This window comes from Sorghum bicolor, chromosome 5 (genome assembly GCF_000003195.3).
Source record: "Sorghum bicolor cultivar BTx623 chromosome 5, Sorghum_bicolor_NCBIv3, whole genome shotgun sequence".
Taxonomy (NCBI): domain Eukaryota; kingdom Viridiplantae; phylum Streptophyta; class Magnoliopsida; order Poales; family Poaceae; genus Sorghum; species Sorghum bicolor.
The window spans coordinates 64783419-64804038 of NC_012874.2; the positions used below are offsets into that span (position 1 = coordinate 64783419).

The window sequence follows — 20620 nt, forward strand, 5'->3', positions numbered from 1 at the left end:
TATGACGGAAAAGCGGATGATGCGTTTTAAGCAAAAGTTGCAATTGGGAAACATGGTGGCGGTGGACTCGGTAGGAAAAGGGGGGGGGAATTGCTGTGTTGTGGAGGGGTGGAATCGATGTGATGATTCGAGGAAAATCGAAGAATTACATTGATATGGTAATAAAAGAGGATGACGGAAGAAGATGGCGTTTCACTGGCATCTATGGTGAATCACGAGCAGAACTGAAGCATGAGACCTGGACGGTGATGCGTGATCTCCATGATCAGTACGTACAAGATCAGATGCCATGGTTATGTGCCGGTGATTTTAATGAGATCCTCTTTCACCATGAGAAGGAAGGAGGGGTCCCACGTGGCCAGGGATGCCTTGATCGATTTAAAGAAGCCCTGGAACATTGTGGTTTGGAGGATTTGGGCTTCTCGGGTGATGTTTTCATGTGGAGAAATAAACAGCAACATGAAAAAGATTATATCCGTGAAAGACTGGATAGAGCAGTAGGGAACGAGGCTTGGAGGGAGTGGTTCCCGTTAATGCATGTGAAAAATTGTGACCACTTTCATTCGGATCACAGGCCGGTGCTGGTGTCTCTGGAAGGAGTGCAACCGGATGATCAGGTGAAAGGGGATCGAGCTTTTAGGTTTGAGGCGAGCCTTCTTAGGGAGGAGAACTGTGAATCAATAGTTGTAGATGCATGGGAGGCCGGGAAGGATTGGGGGAGTGGTAGAGTGGTTGACAAGCTGAAAAGTGTCGCAGCCGATTTACAGTCGTGGAAGGTGAATGTGTTAGGAGATTTAGAGAAGAGGGCGAAGAAATTAAAGAGAGATTTAGAAAGATGCAGAAGGCAACAGATTGATGCCTCCTCTGTCCAAAGGGAAGCTGTTCTGTCGTACAGACTTGACAAAGTAGAAGAGCAAATTGATATTTTGTGGAGACAGAGAGCTCATGCTGATTGGCTGGCAAAAGGAGATAGAAACACAAAATTTTTCCACAGCTGGTGTTCGGAGAGGAGGAGGAATAGAATAGGAAAGTTAGAAAAGGAGGAGGGGGTTTGGGTGGAAGATGAAGTAGAGAAGCAGGATTTTATTACTAATCATTTTATGCAGCTTTTCAAAGCGGGGACTGTGGGCGACACACAAAGGCTTCTCCAAGCAGTGTCGCCCATGGTAACCATGGAGATGAATGAGGCTCTCATGCGGGAGTTCTCGCCAGAGGAGGTCAAATCTGCCCTCGATTCGATTGGTGATCTCAAGGCACCGGGTCCGGATGGTATGCCAGCCCTCTTTTACAAGAGGTTCTGGGGTACTGTTGGTGATCAAGTGACTCATGAGGTTCTTGCAGTGCTGAATGGAGGGGAGATGCCGAAGAGCTGGAATGATACTGTGATTGCCCTCATACCAAAAGTGAAGAATCCTGAAAAGGTCACAGAGCTACGCCCCATCAGTCTGTGTAACGTGATCTACAAGTTGATATCCAAGGTACTAGCCAATAGACTCAAAGTTTTTCTCCCTGAAATCATTTCCCCCACTCAGAGCGCTTTCGTCCCGGGTCGGCTTATATCTGATAATATCCTGATAGCTTATGAGCTCACTCATCATATCCTGAATAGAAAGAAAGGAGAGAAAGGTTTTGCTGCTATAAAACTAGACATGAGCAAGGCATATGATCGGGTAGAGTGGAGTTTTCTGGGACAGATGATGGAGAAATTGGGCTTTTGTCAGAGGTGGATTCAGTTGATAATGAAATGTGTATCGACTGTCTCTTATCGCATAAAAGTGAATGGAGCTTTGTCTGAAAGTTTTGAACCGGAAAGAGGGCTTAGGCAGGGCGATCCGCTTTCGCCATACCTTTTCTTGCTATGCGCAGAGGGTTTCTCGGCTTTGTTGGCTAAAGCTGAGGAGGATGGTTTAATTTCGGGAGTGAAAATCTGCAGGAACGCTCCTAGCATCTCTCACCTACTATTTGCTGATGACTCTTTGATTCTGATTTAGGCAAATGGGGAGGATGCAAACCAGCTCCGAAACATTTTGGAGTTATATGAGCAGTGTTCCGGGCAGATGATCAACAAGTCGAAATCAGCCGTCTTGTTCAGTCCAAACACGCCAGAACATATGAGAGTGGCAGTGAAGGATGCAATTGAAGTGCAAAAAGAAATAATAAATGAACGATATCTGGGCTTGCGTGTTCATGTGGGGATCTCAAAAACAAATACCTTCTCCTATTTGAAGGATAGGGTGTGGAAAAGAATACAAGGCTGGAAGGAAAAATATTTATCTTGGGCAGGGAAGGAAGTGCTGATCAAAGCCATTGCTCAAGCTATTCCCACCTTTGCTATGGGGTGTTTTGATATTACCAAAACTCTCTGTGATCAAATCAGTGCCATGATTTGCCGGTATTGGTGGAATCAACAGGAGGGAAAGCACAAGATTCACTGGACTAGCTGGGATGTGATGATTAAACCCAAGAAAGAGGGTGGATTAGGATTTCGGGATATCCATGGTTTCAACATGGCTATGCTGTGCAAGCAAGCGTGGAGACTATTACACTCTCCGCTATCTCTCTGCTCAAGAATATTGAAGGCTAAATATTTCCCGAACAGTACTGTCCTGGAAGCGCAGCCACGCAGCGGTATGTCTTATGCATGGAGAAGTATCCTGAAAGGGGTTGACTTACTGAAACAAGGCCTCATATGGCGTGTTGGTCATGGCGCCGATCTGAATATATGGTCAGATCCTTGGATACCTAGAGATATGTCAAGGAAACCAATCACACCAAAGGGTGCATGTCTATTACAGAATGTTGCAGAATTATTTGATCCAGGTACGGGTACCTGGGATGTGCAGCTGGTTCGTGAAATTTTTTGGCAGGAGGATACAAGGCTGATCTTGGCGCTTCCAGTACATGAAGGTATGTAGAACCGGGCTGCTTGGCACTTTGACAAGAAGGGGATCTTCTTAGTTAAGAGTGCGTACAAAGTCTATAGAGCAAATACTATCCTGAGCAGCCGAAGTGGAGGTGCCTCATCCTCAGGTTCAGACCAACAGAAGAATGCAGTCTGGGGCAAGATATGGAAGCTGAATTGTGCAAACAAGGTCAAACATTTCATGTGGAGATTCTGCCACAATAGTCATCCATTACGGATGAACCTCAAACGCAGGCATGTGGACATTGACACAAAGTGTGTGGTGTGCAACAGATTTGATGAAGATGGTGCCCATTTGTTCATGAAGTGTAAGCCCATGAAAAGAGTCTGGCAACTGCTGAACATGAATGAGCTTAGAGAGCTACTGATGTCAAAACGATCGGCCAGGGAAGTGGTGGAGGAAATCATGATTCAAAAGGAAGATATTCAGTCCTTGTGCTGCATCTTGCTGTGGATATGCTGGTCAGAAAGAAACAGAATCAGAGAAGGAGAGCATAGTCGAGATCCAGAGATCCTAGCTCACCTGAGTAGGGTAATTGCGGAGGAATGGCGACAAGAGAAGAAACCCCCTGAAGCTCATAACCCAGTAGTGCCGCAGCGATGGGAGAGGCCGGAAAGAAACTTTGTAAAAGCCAACTGTGATGCTGCGTTTGATCCTAATAGTGGCAATGGAGGCTGGGGCTGCATTCTGAGGGACTCGGATGCTGACGCAGTGATTGCGCTGCGGGGTCGTGTCGAGGCTTTGCTCAGCCCACTGCAAGGAGAGCTAATTGCATGCATTCAGGGTGTCCAAGCTGCAATCTCGGCCGGTGTGGGTCATGTCATTGTTGAAACCGATGCAACTGAGGTGGTTTCTGCTGTCTACTCCAGTGAGTATGACCTAAGCCCGGTTGGGAACCTTGTTGAGGAGCTCTGAAGCTTGTTGGACTGGAATTTTACCACATGGAAGATACAACAGCGACATCGTTCATGTAATCGAGTAGCTCATGAGCTAGCTAAGTTAGGTAGTGTGTGTGATCTGGGTGTGGAACCAATCTTGGATCCCATTCCTGCGAATGTTTCATGTGTAATTGCTGATGATTCAGCTTTGTCTGAGTAATGGAAATCACTATTTCCCCTCAAAAAAAAACCCAAAACTCTTTGTGGCTTGATATTACGACAAGCTTTGTTAGATTTCTATTTTTATCTTTTTTTATTTGAATTAGAATTCTTATTCAAGTTGTTCAGGATGGAAGGAATCTATTCATACCTATCCAGGCTACCTTATCTATGTGCATAGCAGTTTCTATATTCATAGCTAGTTAGAGAGGGCCCAACCAAAATGAGCATAGAAATTTTATTTTTTTAATATTTAAAATATAGATATAGATATAGATATAGATATAGATATAGAAGAAGGATAAAGAGTAAAAACCTATAATATTATGTATTTATTATTTTATTATTTTTGTTTATATAAAAGAGGGGATAAAAAAGGAAAAAAATGTCACATACACAGCCGATAGGAACGTCTTTAAAAAGAACTGAAAAAGAACATGCCGATAGGAACGTCTTTAAAAAAACAGATGGTTTCTCCAAATTTAAATTAAGATTCTTACTATATGTTAGATTAGAATTGGATCTCGTATCATCACTAGACGCGAGTTGTTCTAACCCATGTGAACATGGGCTCAATATATTTTGGAATTGGACTCTGTATCACGTTAAATAAAAGCTATTTTAACTTATACAAGCATAAGTTATTATATATATAAGTCGTCTAGAATAATCTACATTGTCCGGTAGAACAAGAGCTATTTTAACTTGTATGAGCATGAATTATTACATATATAAGTTTATAGATATAAAAAACTACATTAGTGTGTAGTTAGAGGGAGATGGATAAAAAAAGGATGGACGGAAAAATAGATTAAAATTTTGCCTCTTTATTATTAAGTATATATATATTGATATTGAGGCCTTGTTTAGTTACATCTAAAATTCAAAAACTTTTCAAGATTTCCCATCACATCAAATTTTATAGCACATACATAGAGCATTAAATATAGATAAAAAAAACTAATTGTATAATTTGCCTGTAATTTACGAGACGAATCTTTTGAGTCTACTTAGTTTATGTTTGGACAATATTTTTTTACAGCAGTTTTTTTTAATTGAAACCGCTTGTAAAAAAGAATCTCTACGGTCAGCATAGAGCTTTTTTTATACTAACGGAATCGATAGTCTCTGTTACCTTAAGGGATTGGATCAGAGTTAGGGATGAAGAGAATGACTAGCAAGATAGGGGAGCACGCAGGTGGCAGATATCAGGATTTATAGAGTTGTTATGTTTTCTCTTTCTTGTCTGCCTTTTCATGAAGATCTGTCTGGTGGCACGGGCTGCAGCGCCGGCCGGGCTCATCTAGTCATCTCCATCGACCTCGCCAAGCAGCTGCTCCAGGTAACCGACTTTTGCATCGGCATTGATGATTTTGGGTTCGTTCGTGTTCCGTGCATCGCGGTCGTAGCCGCCATTGACGACGACAAGCTCGTGGTCGTGGAGAACCTGCTTGGCTAATGCCCAAGTCGAACTTATTGCAGGTGCACCGGAACACGTACGCGCTGGTGTTGAGCATGGAGATCCTCTCACTTGACGGGTACTGGGGCAACAACCGCTCGATGCTCATGTCCAACTGTGCCTCTTCCGGATGGGCGGCGGCGCGGCGGTGCTCCTGACCAACCGCCGCGCGGAGCGGCGCCGGGCCAAGTACCAGCTGTGCGTACGCACCCCACGGCGCCGACGGCCGCGTGGGCGTCGTGCTCTCCATGGACCTCATGGCGGTGGCCGGCGAGGCGTGCTTCCCATGTCGGAGCAGATATCCTGTTCCTGGCATCGGTCGTCGGCGGCAGAAGAGAGAGAGAGAGAGAGCAGGGAAACTGGCCTCAGGGTGGTGATCAACTGTTGGTAGAAAATTGGTATCATGGTCAGGTGGACGATGAGACAGACCGTCGGCAGCTGGCCTAGGTGTACTAACATATATATATATATCGTTCGTCCAAAGCTAGACATACAGAAAAAGAGTGCGATGGAGATTGCAATGTTTTTACCCATTGGTTACCATGATCTGTCCTCTCTGAGACTTGAAAATGTTTGTGAGAGCTTCATGGATTGTAGCGTCGTCGTCATGTGGGCTGACAATTTTCCTCTATATATATATATATGAACCATGTTTACTTTGTTCTGCTTGTACAGATGGAAGAACACGTTTGTATCCCATTATCATAGTTGTAAGACTGTAACCCAAGCGAATCCACTGGGTTTAGAACCTGATCTTCCATTCTAGATCTGATGCACTCACACACACCGGCACTCAGCCCGTGCAATTTCTTAGGTGCCCGTGCAATGTCTTAGGAGCTCTCGAAGCAAGCCCAATCTATGCCTGAAGCGGATGAGTGGACTCGTTAAAGCGCTCACGGGCTCAGCATTTTGTTCAGCTCATCAGTCAATAATATAATGTACCAAGTGTTGTACTCCTCCTTGGGGCTTGTAAGTTTTGTGATCCACTAGCTCCAACCAAGTTTGTGGAGTGGTCACTGGTAGTGTATGGCTACGGGAGGTCTTTGGCGGTTTGACCAAAAGCTCTCTGTGGTTAACTTTGAAGAGATGTAAGGTGAGGTGGTAGGAGTAAGGAGAGTGAGAAAAAAAGTAAGGCCTTGTTTAGTTCCTACCAAAATCTAAAAAGTTTTTAAGATTCTCCGTCACATCGAATCTTACGGCACATGCATGAAGTATTAAGAGCAACTCCAACACTACCCTATCCTTCACTTGGCAAATCTCGGATTTTGCCAAGTGCAAAACTCATTTGCCAAGTGAAACAAATAGGCTTCTCCAAAACTACCCTACTTGGGCTTGGCAAATTTGAATTGGTGGTCCACATGTCACAAATTTTGGTGGCCTGGACCCGTCTGCAATCATTATCTTGTTTAAATATATCAGTTTGTATCAGTTTTTGTTGCCATGTGTTGCTGCTGTCAAATGATTGCTGCTGCTGCTGCCTGCTGTCAAATGATTGTGTTTTTGTTAGCTGCTGCTGCTGTCGGGCAAGATTTGCCGGCCACCAAAACGCTGCTGCTGCTAACAATCATCACGAAATCATCACCAAAACGCTGCTGCCGCTGTGCTATCAACTGAAAAAGACAACGAAAATCACCGATACCAAGCGTACCAGCGCGCGCAAAGATGCGCTCAACAGCCCCCTTTTGCCAAACATCCTATTTTGCTAACTGGTTTTAGGGTAGTGTTGGAGGGGCTTTTTTTTGTTTTGCCAAAAATTAGAATTTGCCAAGTGCTTTTGGTAGTGTTGGAGTTGCTCTAAATATAGACAAAAATAAAAATTAATTACACAGTTCGCCTGTAAATGGTGACACAAATCTTTTGACTCTAGTTATTCTATAATTGGACAATATTTGACACAAACAAACGAAAATGCTACAGTAACGAAATTCAAAAAATTTTCACATCTAAACAATGATGTTATTCCATTCTATATGGCTTGGTCATAGCTCTGTGGTTGGCCTTTGCTATGAACAAGCTAGCAGCATGAATGATTTGGATGCAGGCGGTGTATGCACAATATTCCAGTCAGCTGCTGCTTGGCGACCAGTGGTCCAGGCAAACAAATAGGATCCGGCTTTGGACCAGGCCCAGGCCTTGTTTAGGCCTCGTTCAGTTTCCAAAAAATTTCAAGATTATCTGTCACATCGAATCATACGGTATATGTATGGAGTATTAAATATAGATAAAAATAAAAACTAATTGCACAGTTTATCTGTAATTTGCGAGACGAATCTTATGAGCCTAATTACTTTATGATTAGACAATGTTTGTCATATACAAACGAAAGTGCTACAATAGCATTTTCCAAAAAAATTTGGCAACTAAATAAGGCCTTAGTTCACCCCTAAAAACAAAAAAATTTCAAGATTTCCTGTCACATCAAAATTTATGGCACATGCATGAAACATTAAATATAGACAAAAACAAAAATTAATTACACAATTTGCCTGTAAATCGCGAGACAAATCTTTTAACCCTGGTTAGTCTATGATTGAACAATATTTACCACAAACAAATGAAAATGTTACAATACCGAAATCTAAACAAAATTCACATCTAAACAAGGCCCCAGTTGAAAAAAAGAAACAAACAAGGGGGTGTTGCAGCAGCTAGGCCTGCCCTTGCCTACCCTGGCTGGGCTGGTACATGCAGGCTGGACACATCCATGCAAACCTTACTTAGTATGGGCCAGGTACGTGCTGTGCATAGGTAGGTACAGATCCTGATTTGACCAGGTGAAAAATTATTAAAAAATAGTTAATAATGAATTACATGATTGTTTTAAGATTCACACAAAAAATAGATTTTCTGATGGAGCTAGATAGTGCAGTTTTTTTTCATACATATTCCATATATGCTTTTATTACATCATATATTTAATATCTTCACACATCGAAACAGGACACTTACAAATATGCAATGATACATTTCTCACACATACATGCATTTTAACAGCATATTCCAGTTTTATTTCACACATACTATATAGGTATCTCGAGCACAAGTATATATATCATCAGTTAGGCCCTTGGGAGTAGTTGAATGTGATATCCCTGTGGGAACATGATGACTGCCTTGCGGGATACTTCCCCTCCTTTGATTTTCGTCCATCTGTAACACTCAAAATTATTCAGAAAAGCATGTCAATTGTCAAAGCGCTGCCAGCATAACGAATGAATAAATAGCAGATTTGTCATGTTCCAGTAAGTACCTATACTTTGTCACCAAAACATGGAGGAAAAGTGCCATGAAAAGCTTGCTAAACTCTGCGGCAGGACAAGCCCTCATGCCTAACCCAAATGGCACAAAATTCTTCTGTGCATTTCGCTTTGACTCATCCTGCATTTCTGGAATTGTTAGTATTTTCGCAATGGTGATAGGAATGGGTAGTAATAATTGGGTCTTAACTTGTCACTGACCAGCCACCTCCATGGATTAAAGTCGAGTGGATCGTCAAAGAATTCTGGGTTTAGATGCACTGCCATGGGACTCATCATAACCATCCACCCGGCTGGAATTGTATACCCTTCATCGAAAAAAAATTACTCAGCCACATGCATGTGTAAGTTCTTGTATACACTCATGCAAAAATAATTATATACACTACATAGCTTTGGATGCTTCATCTCCCTAACATGGCAGCTAGGTTCCTAAACATTAAACTAGAGTTTGTATCTAATTTCACTACCACAAAAGTCTTTGTCATGTTGGTACGTTATTCCATAACCCACACGTCAGTGTTGGTTTGGATTCAAGTGGCAGTGATACTCAAGGATACTCCTTGTCCTTGGTGACCAAAAACTAGCAGCAGTTCCATTGTCATTGTTTTGTTTCTAAACTAGAACCAACACTGCAAAAATCCTGTTCTGTCTACAATTACAGGTCATTGTTATGATCAGACAATAATAATAAAGAGGATCAATGTTGGTTCCAAACAGACAGATACATTAGTATAGGTTCTAGTTATTAAGACATGAAATTGTTACATTAATGAGTGTTAGTTTCTAAGGAAGTGAAATTAATAGGGCCCTAGAAATGGTTTATTTTGTGGTGATTCGGTCACTTCTTTGTGTCATGTATACTCCAGAAAACACTACCTAAACAATAATGAAAAATTCCAACTAATTTTTTTGGGTACTATTGTATAATTATACCATTCACTTGCACGTCTGTTAAAGTTTTCCTGAAAATCCCTGGTGTGACATTGCTCATTCTCGTAAGCTCATTTATTACCTTCATGCAAAATGAGAACAAGCTCTAAGTTAGAGAAGAAGATCCAAACAGGCTAACCCAGCCCATGATGAAATGGAAGCATAAATAAGGATAAACATCACCATATTAGTGAAGGTCAATGACTTGTACTCCTCCCATGTGAAACCAGAACTTGATTCCTTTCTGTTCCTCAATATTGTGTCATGCTCCTCCTGAATCAAAATGATTTTGCATTATTCACGTCGGCTATATGTACTGGATGTAAAATGTTAATAATCATCTCTGAGTTTAACCTTCCTTCTCAAAAAAAAGAGAGTATTTATCCCTATCCATATTTATTTCTAGAGTGAAACTGTGACACATGGTTATGCGGAATATATAACCTAGTAATAATTTAGTGATACCTTGAGAGCATCCAGAACTGTTGGGTTATCACTGAGGAACTTGAACGCTAGTGTGAGATTGGGTGACAATGTCACAAAGCTTGTAAACAAGAGAGCAGACAGTGCATCTGTAGCGAATTTCTCATCTATTGTCGGCTTTTCACTCTGTATTTCTTCAACCATCATGTTGAGAACATCTCCATGCTTTTCCTTAGGCGTGCTTATCCTCTTTCTCAATAGATTTGACATTAAGTTTAGCATATTGTTCTTTCCCTGTTCACAAAATATAGTACAATCATGGGGCTTATGAATAACTAAAAACCCTGAATGTCAACATGCTCAAATACTTATATTGTTATAATTGAGTAGCTGAATTGCATATGTGTTGAATATGAAGAAAATATTATGTAATATTATATTACTTAATCTGTATGTGAAACAAAAAATGTATTACCAACCTGCATGCACTGGTAAAACGTTGTCCCAGGAAAATATATGGGGAAAGATATCAATCCTTCTAGGAAAGAACTGTAGTTCTTTCTCAATTCTCTTGACTTTGAGGGATATGGAGTCCAAGCATCTTCTTAGCCACAAGCACAAAGATTACCTGCAAAATAAGTCATGTCAAATTAATGAGTTTATCATTTAATAATGTTTGAGTCGCCAGTACGTGGCCATTAATGTAACATACTTGTAGACTTCTTGTAGAGTGATTTAATTTGTATACTAGCAGGACGTAGTACTCATTAGTGCAACAAAGATACTTGTAGACTTCTTGTCCACAGAAGCTGGTTGTTGGCTTGTTGCTTGTGTCCAACCAAATTGATCTTTTATAACCAATAACTTGATGTATATGAGTTATGGTTCTCCCAAAATGAGGTTTCACAGTTGTGAGTTCTAGAATATTATTATTGAAATTAATATCAAGCTTAATTTTAAAGTTTAATACTATTTTTTGACTTGTTGGAAGATTAATTAGTAGTCTTCCTTTGCACTGTAGAACAATTCTAACTTTTGGAGATATAGCATCATGCAACAGTCATTCATAGAGGATTATTTTTACATTTACATTATTTGGTGCTACAATTGAGGTTGGATTACAGTATGAAAAAATATTTAACTATGTATACCCCGCATCATTATACATTTAGGTTCTCCCTTGGTTTCATAATCTAAGTCACAGCCTTCGAGTATGACACTGTATGTCCTTGTGATGATTGGTTACTTTCCTAAAAGAAACTTCGAATACATAGATTTATCAGTTATTAGAGGGTTGGAATGTCTATGTAATTTTAGGTTAAGATTTTGCATTAGTCTCTGCACAATGATGGACACAGAGAGTTTTTTTATAAGGGACGAACAAAGTAAAAACAAAAAAATGGAGAATATACTCTCTCTATCCTCAATTAAATCAATTTTTAAAGTCATCTTAGGTTAAACTATTTTAAATTTAACCAAAATTATAAAATAGAGCACCAATATCTATAATATTAAAATAATATCAGCAGATATATTATGAAATATATTTTTTATAATGTACTTACATATAGTGTCACAGATGTTGGTATCCTTTTTTGGTGCAAAGTTGGTCGAACTTAATATAGTTTGACTTATTAGGGTCATTCTGTGAAATGATTTGTTTAAGGAAATATAGAGGGGTAGTACTTTTTTTAGAACAGAGGGGTAGTACTTACTTTTGGTGCCTTCTTATCTTATTTAAGTCAATTGTCAACCTATTGGAAATAAAATGTAGAAGATTATTAAACATAATTGCACTTACATCAGGCGTGCTATCAGGCACATCAATGCTAGGTTTAGTTGCCCATTCAGCAAAAGTGTCTCTAATGTCCTTTTCCAGTTCAGGAATGAGGTCTTGCTTTAGATATTCAAGACCGAATAATCTAGACATGCAGTTCCGAACGAACTTCTGAGAGGTGCCATTAAACTCATCGATGGTCTTCTCACCAATAATGATATTCGCTGTCTCAGGGTACCAGCTCCGAAACAACTTCCCTTCTTGCTGAAATATGAACCGGTTCACCTCTGGATCAGCACAAACAACCATAGGTTGTCCCACTAAATTTGTCTTAAAAATAGGACCGTACCTAAGAGCAATAGTAATTAATATAGTAAGAAAAAGGTTATCGGTTACTTCAACAAAGCATGAAATTAAATACACGTGAATATAATATAATTAGAATGTATTTGGTGTCAATATGTGTATATTAGCGTGTATGTCTCAGAGAAACCTTTCTATAATACACTATGATCAAGAGGCCAGGACAAATAATACAAGACTTCAAGGAGCCTGAAAGGAATGATTATCATGGGGAGAGTGAGGTACGAATAGGCAAAGTCACTATGTTAGAGGTCACCATCAACGACAGGTCACACTACGTGAAAAAAGCACTGTAAGAGCGCCTCCCTCTCCATTGTAAGGGTGGCTAGCTTTGGAGCCGCTCTTACAGTGGCTTGCTGGGGCCCATGTTGTAAGGGCGGCTGGTAACACCAGTCGCCCTTACAGTGGTCATTTGTAAGGGCGGCCAGTAATATCAGCCGCCCTTACAAATGCAGCCAACCACCTTCTTCCTCCTCTTGACCCACTCACTTCTCCACGCAAAAAAGGCTTGGGAGGCCTTGGGCACCTCCCAAAAATTGCTCTACTAAGGGGGGAGGTTTTGATCTCAAATCCATTGGTGGGGAGCTTGTAGAAAGTAAGAAAATATTATTCCAACTCTTTAATTTATCAAGTTTTAATGGTTGGTTAATGAGCAAATTAGAGTTTTGTTTTCACTCTCTTCCATGGAGGTTGAGCTTTATGTGGAGCAAATTGGAGCTTAGTTTTGAAGCTATTAGTGTAGATTAGTTAGAGACATGAGCTAGCTTGATTTTTATATGGTCATCGATTAGTCACTCTATTATATATATGGTCATCGATTTTCTCCTAATAAGGAGATAAGTCTGGTATTTTCTAGCAGGCAACAACTTATTTTTTTGGCATATTAATGACATGTGCTGAGGTATTTTATAATTTTTTAGTTAACTGAACTGAACTACACTTAGCTTACCTGAACTTGTTCTCTTTTGCAATACTAGACCTAAACTTGTTCTTTTTGTAGTGGGAAGAAGAGAAACAACAAAAAAGAGATGTCTACAAGGATGATGAATTCATAGGGCTCGTCGATGACCTATGCCACTTCATAATGGACCAGGTTGTGAATTTCAAAGGGGATTACCATGACATCACCTCCGACTTGGGTAGGAACCCTAAGTACCAACACCTCCGTGAGCTTCGTAGGCTGCGTCTAGGCCGTTGATTACAATTTGATGGACTTGTAGATTTGATCAACTTGTGGAACTTTGAACTTTTGTTGGACTGTTGGAGTTGTGGTTTTGGAACTTGTTATGATGGACTTGAATTTGTAAGTTTATGATGGAACTTGAATTTGATGCTTATGTGCTTTGATGTGGTCAGATTTGGTATTTTATATATATATATATATATATATATATATATATATATATATATGATTCATTGGATTATTGTAATTTTTATTTTTTTTCTTTAAAATTAATTGTAGAGACAGTTCTAGATTGAGTCGCCCTTACAAATGGCCACTGTAAGAGCGGCTGAAAACACCAGTTGCCCTTACAAATGTCGACTACAAAGGCGGCTAGTGTTTTTAGCCACTCTTACAGGTGTCATTTGTAAGAGCGGCTCGAAACATCAGTCGCCCTTACAGATGGCCACGGTAAGACTGGCTGGTGGAGAACCGCCCTTACAGTAGAAACCACTATAAGAGCGTTTAAATAAGAGCGGCTCGGGTAGCCGCCCTATAGTGGCTTACCAGCCGCCCTTACAGTGATTTGTTTAATGTAGTAGTGTCATTTCCCACATCACAAACGTGAGAACTCTACCTATTAGAGTTTGTTTCCGTGATGTGATTTTCACCATATCTTTAATGGCACGATTTTGTCCATCTCTGATTTTCCCTCATCACAAAGTGTCTTTATATATTTGTGTCTCTACATAGACGTTTATATAATTTCACATCGGTGATGTGTTTGTCTCTGATGTAAGAGCTTAGCACTCTATAGTTCATTGCATTGTCTGATGTGACACTGTCCGTATTTTATTCCTATGTGTTCCAATAATACAGAACAAATGGTAAGGAACTTTTGGCCATATTTTCCTTGCTCATATTGCACCATCCCATGTTCTTACAAACATATGTTCTGTTTTACGAAGGAACACAAATTAAGCTTTGTTTCTTTAACCTCTGTATATAGAGTTCACTTCAAAATATATAGTAGACACTTCAGTTTGAGTACTGTGTTATATTATTTGGTTGAAACTTAAAATTATTATTCGGTTGACAAAACTGGAAACAGAGGGGCTTGGTGCTAATGATAAAAAAAATTCAAGTGCACTATTAAAATTACGGGTTTACAAACTCACCTCTGCATTCTTTGTTTGTAGAAATTTGGAATGTCCAAGGAGGCACTCATCTTGAAGAACTGCATGGTCTCACCAATAATAGGTAAGCCCATGGAACCAGGGGGAAGGGTGCCACTGCATGGTGGGTTCATCCACTTGTACGCCCAGTGTACTAACCATCCCATCATCAGTGTAACAGCACACAGAGCTGCATGTGGAACTACTAGTAAAATCTCCATTCTCCTGCTGATAGAACTGATTTCTTCTAGAGTAGAAAACCTTAGCTCTGCACATCAGAGTTGTGGTCTTTACCATCTTATATAGGAACGGTATGGTGTGCGCGCATCCAGTTGTTGGGCCTCAATTGAATATAATTTATGTCTAAAAAACGTAAGCTCTATCATGTACAGTACCTACTTAGTCAAATTGATTGAAAACTATGTAGACAATTTATCCTTTTTGTGTAGAAAATTTTGTTAACTAGGCGCTTATGTGATATTTCAGCTGCTTGCTAGGAGGTAGGACTTCAAGAGTATCACAGCCCCCATGATTTCTTTTAGAAATTAGAGTACATAAACTAATTAATTAATTTAAATAATCAGGGGGAAAAAATAAAATCCTCTTGCGTCTAGGCGTCCCTTGGTAATGAAATCAGTTTATGATCCATGTATGTGAAATGATCATAGACACACTCCTGCATGCTGGCCACACTTCTACTTGGATTAATTATGACGGAGGCCAGTAGCAATCATTAATTGTTATAAAGCTCAATTTTCAGTCTTCTACGTCATTTCAATTTGCTAGCCATCTGATTTTGATGTATCAGCTTCATGTAGCCATCAATTGTTATAAAGCTCAATTTCAGTCTTCCACGTCATTTCAATTTAAGCATTTCAGTCATTGTCGACGTAGTCCAATTCTGACACGGTACATATATCAGGCATTTCTTTCAATTGGTGAACCTGTGTTTGCTGATTTTTTTTTTAAAAAAAAACTTGTTGGTGTTCTAGGAACCAACTCCCCGGCTGCTTGCAGGGCGTGCCAGTCCGCCGAGGCCATGTCCCTACACGCCGTGGTGTTGCCGCCCCATGCATCGCCTCTGCTGAGCCCTGACTGTTGGATGGGGACACCAAATTCCCATTCTTTAGTTTCTGCAGTAAAATGCGGGGTTAATCACATAGTTATCCAAGTTTTATGCACCTACTAATATCATTCATGTTAAAAAGAAAATACAATATGAAAAGAATAATATTAGAATGCCACATGATATAATTCATTAGTTTTTAAAAAGGTGAAGTCACTTTATTTATTTTGTCACGTAAAAGCGTGTGATATCTACTTGTGTCACGTGGTTAGGTTAGTCACGTTATTAGGTAGTAGCTAGCATAGATCAAGTTAAACACGTTAGTTAGTATAAGTGAGATTAAATATACAGGTTAATTAGTGGGGTAGATTACACGTACACTTTAAATTAGTAAGTTGGACCTAACAGAAAATATTCACTACAACAAAATTGCTTTAGAGGTGGTCAGATTTGGCAGCTCCACCATAGTCACTTAAATGTAGGATACTACTCCTTCCTGTTTACGGAGTAGTTTATAAGGTGTGCAGTCTAATATAGCATGGTCTTCAAAATTATACTTTGTCATTCATTTATTTTGTATTATACTTTGTATGATTTTAATCTTATGGTCATTGGATTGCATATTTGAGTACAAATCTAGCATATCAATTTGTACTATAAACATTGAGAACAAACTGTTGATCAAAGGCCGTGAAGTTTGAATCTTGATATGTATATGCGTCTTTATAACCAGGAATGGAGGGAGTATCATTTTGTAATAACTTATACTAATCTTGCATTAAATATACACTTTGCCCCCTAAATGGTTTTAAATGAAAAAAGTTTTAGCTTGGAAGTTCTAGATTTTATTGAGCATTATAATTTTGGTATAGGGCGTCTCTCCATCCAATGCATTTTGAAAAGTTCAAGATTTTGAATTTCAAACTTTGAGAAATTAAAACATACTTTGGATAGCCTAAACAATTTCAAATGAAAATATTTTCAACTACAATCGTCTTCAATTGATTTTCATTTGAAAAAGTTAGGACATTTTTATGCTGCATCTATTTTAGAGACAGATCAAATTGATAACCATATCTCAAAATCAGATTTCTAGGGGTGGTTGGTGTTTCTAGGACTCTAGAAATGCCCCCCAGAGGCTGCACGTAACACATTAACACCAATCACCCATGAAATAGAGGACATTTCTAAGACGGCTAGAAATCGATTTCTAGAAGTGATCCGGCTCTCAGCCCATTAAGCTGCGTTTTTTTATTCAATTGTTGTTGGCAAAGAGCTGATGTCTCTAAAAATAATTCATGTCCTCTATTTATACTAATTTCTTAATTAATACATATATATAAACAAATAGTTTTTCTATACCTCTTAGGGGCCAATATCTCTTAACTTAACCATCCGGACCAAACTATCCACATCAATTCCGGAGTATCCTAATGTGTTGATAAGGTAATAAGCTAATTAATTTAAGATCTATCCTACAAGAAAACATGACACCTAAGATATGCAAATTTTATATCTAAGGTCCTATTTGGATCCCATTAGTATTACAATAATATCAGCTAAAATTATCTAACTGTGATCCAAACAGGTTAACTAATACGATGGATTATTATAATCAAACACCAGATCCTTCCTCCCTTATTACTCTATTATTCTTCCTTCTTATTTCACTAAAATGGAGGGGCTCAGGACGTCTCCATTAATTATTGTGCAAGGGGTAGTAATGAGCCTTGAGCCTCACCTGCTTCATCGTTGGATCTGCCGGCCCCTGCAAGCACTCATAGCCTGATAGCACTCCTGTCCTCCTTTTCTCAATGAGACATGGAAATGTCCTGTGCTGATCGATCTTAATATATTAATCCGAAGCATCCTATTTCTTTGTCTTAAGATGAAAAACGAAAATTATAGATAGATATTTTCTGACGAACTACCCAATCAGACTTGGATAGTAATTTTGGACATCTGAGTGTCCTAGATATCTGATACAAACATAGATAATCAAACTGGATACACACCCCACCCTGCAAAAAAAAAAAAGATAATCAAACTGGATACACACCCGAGATTACTATTCTTGGGATGATATTCGAATAACTGATACTGGGCAAATTTTGCTGCAGGATATCGTTAGAAACCTTAATATGCTGATGGACACTGTAACGAGCATTATTTGCCTAGTATCATTATAAATTTGAGGTCCTTTGCCGTAACACACTGTGACCAATATTTTATTAATTTCTTAGATTCATAGAGAGAGAAGACGAGAGAAATGACTTTGCTACCCCTGTTTTCAACCTCCGGCTGTGCACCAAATTTTGCCATAACACACTGTCGGTGCCATGGGAGGGAGGTGGCGTCCTCGGACTGGGCAGGGAGGTCTTGGGAGGCCGTGCCGCCGCAGCACGAGGACAGGACGTCACGCTGTCGCTACGTGAGAGCAAATATTATAATACAGCCAACTGCTGGCTCGGCCTTCTTACAGCCCACTCATATAATGGTTAGCTCATCACTAATTAATACATGGTCCACTTGTCAGTCTCACAGATTTTCTTGGTTTTTGTTTTTGTGTCTGAGCCAGCACAGTCCGCTTTTAGTCTCTCTTCTATTCTCTCTCCTCCACTTCAACATTTAGCTGGCTTACAGCCTGCTATAATTCTTGCTCTGACGGAGGCAGCAGACGTCGCGCCGTTGTTGCGCGAGGAGCCCATAGAGGTTATGCCGTTGCTGCGTGAGGAGATCACGGAGGTCGCACCGTCACCATGGCCGGGGATGGCGCTTCACCACCGCAAGAGGTCGCGCAGCTGCTGCACGAGGTGGCCACGGAGGTCACGCCGCCACTGAAGATCCTCTGTTTGCTCTACGTGGCCAAATGAGTCGCCGTCATTGTGCATGTAGTAGGCCGTCATTGCCAATTTTTCCATCGGCAAGAACTACTTGGAGAACCAACGGTCTAGGCTGGCCAGGTGGTCGGAGGAGGAAAGGGAGGAATCGGCGACAGTACGTGGTGTGTTACGACAAATAGTAGCAAGGGCTGGAGGTTGAAGACAAGGGTAAAAAAAATATTTCTTCAACCTTCTCTCTCCTAAAATCTGAAAAATTAATATAATAATCAGCATGGTGTGTCTTGAAAAAAAACATAAATTTATAATGGTACCCAATATATTTCGTCATTTGCGATATGTACTGGTCCATTTCAGTTTTTTCTAGTGTTCTATAACAAAATTTGCCATATAAATTTGGATAGTTAAGTTATCTATGACCTTAGAAGCATGAGTGGATTTAGGCCCACGTTAGACTTAGCTTTAGCGGATTAATAGGTAAACTAAAGCTCTTATACTTTCCTAAACTATTTATAAGTTTGAACTATTTACAAAGTATAAAATTTATTTCACCTTATAATAAATTTAGAATAAACCTATCAACTAAAAAATGAAAATTCTAACATCACTAAAAGATTATAATGTATAATCTAAATGGAAAAAATGTTATTAAAGCTTTTGTAGCTTAACTTTGATATTCTAGAAAATTCAAATAAATCATAAAAATGTAAATGTAAAAATACAAATAAATCAGCAAAACATTCAAAACAATCAGCTAATTGCTGTCTTTGATTCTTTCACTCTGTAAGTTTTCAACATAAAGTCCTATATCATGTTGTACTTGAATTTTAAAATTGTCATATGTCAATTGACCGTTACAAACTTTTGTTAATGAAAAATTAGATAGTGATCAAAGTCCTCATAGACAAAAAAAAAACAATAGTAAAGTAATATGGGTTTTGGATAGCTCCAGTGGAGTGCCAACTTGTTAAAATATCCACCTTCCTTTCTATTGAAATCCATTTGCAATTTCATAGGATATTTGTTTTGTCAAAACTGGGATATAAATACTACTACATACTAATTCATTTTCGCGGCACATTTTCACTGCTTGGGTAGAACCAATGGTAATATAATATAAACACCACCGGTCACAAGGGGATGCAGTTGGACTTGAAACCAGCAGGGTAAACCAATGAAGATGAGCTGAGACATCATATACTCACAGAGTCACAGTTCCTCTTTTCATCAACAACATCACGTAAGCAAATTATAAAGACCATAAACATCACAAAGGTACAACTTATGGTACAGTTTTCACAGGAACAGAGCATGCAGTTAGCATGACAAATAATGTATAAACTTTATGAGTAGCAACAAAGGATCGATATAACAATGAAACCTGTAAAGACTCCACGGAGCAAGCACTAGCTAGTTTGCAAAGTGCTATGCATCATCGTTTCGAAACAAAATAACATGAACGAAGGAGCAGCTGCAGGGCACGCACAAAGCAAATCAGATTACTCTGAACTCACAGAAACAGTAGCTTCAGAGATAGCAGCATCAACAAACAACAATGCACCCTAAGGACAACCGGCCATGGGAGCACTCTTGCAGTCGACCTCTCCGGCTCCCATAGCTACCATCTTCAAGCACCTCTTGCCTGTCTCTCACATCTCCGAAGTAAGCTAGCTTCATCTCGATCTCACATTGATACACATACACTATGCACCACAGTAGTGTGTATATATACACAGATGCAGAGGGAGAGAGAGTTTCAGGCTTACAGAGATGCGGTGCCCGTGCCTACCTGATGACAAGGGGGACGACCATACAAGAGGAAGAACAACAGATGATGGGATGATGCCGTGTGTGGCTTGCTTGTTTGGCAAATTCGGCGGAACTGGAGTGAGAACAGCGCAAGGATCAGGAGAAGGAGACACAGGCAAGATATGATGAGCTGGGGAAGGATGACTGTCATATTCTTCTAGTCCTGTAATAGCGGCAGTTGTGGTTGCAAAAGCAAAGTGGAGTGGATGCCAAGAAGGGGAGAGCACAGCATGTCAACGGTCAGGCTAGTGTGGATAGATGCAGAGGAATGGCATCAAATGGGTGAAGATCGGAGGCACGATATGAGTGCGTCATATCCCATATTGAGGGAGCTG

At 39.8% G+C, this 20620-nt stretch overlaps 1 pseudogene; it reads right to left on the bottom strand.

Moving 5' to 3' along the window:
- Positions 8540-14791, bottom strand: LOC8062680 (annotated as a pseudogene).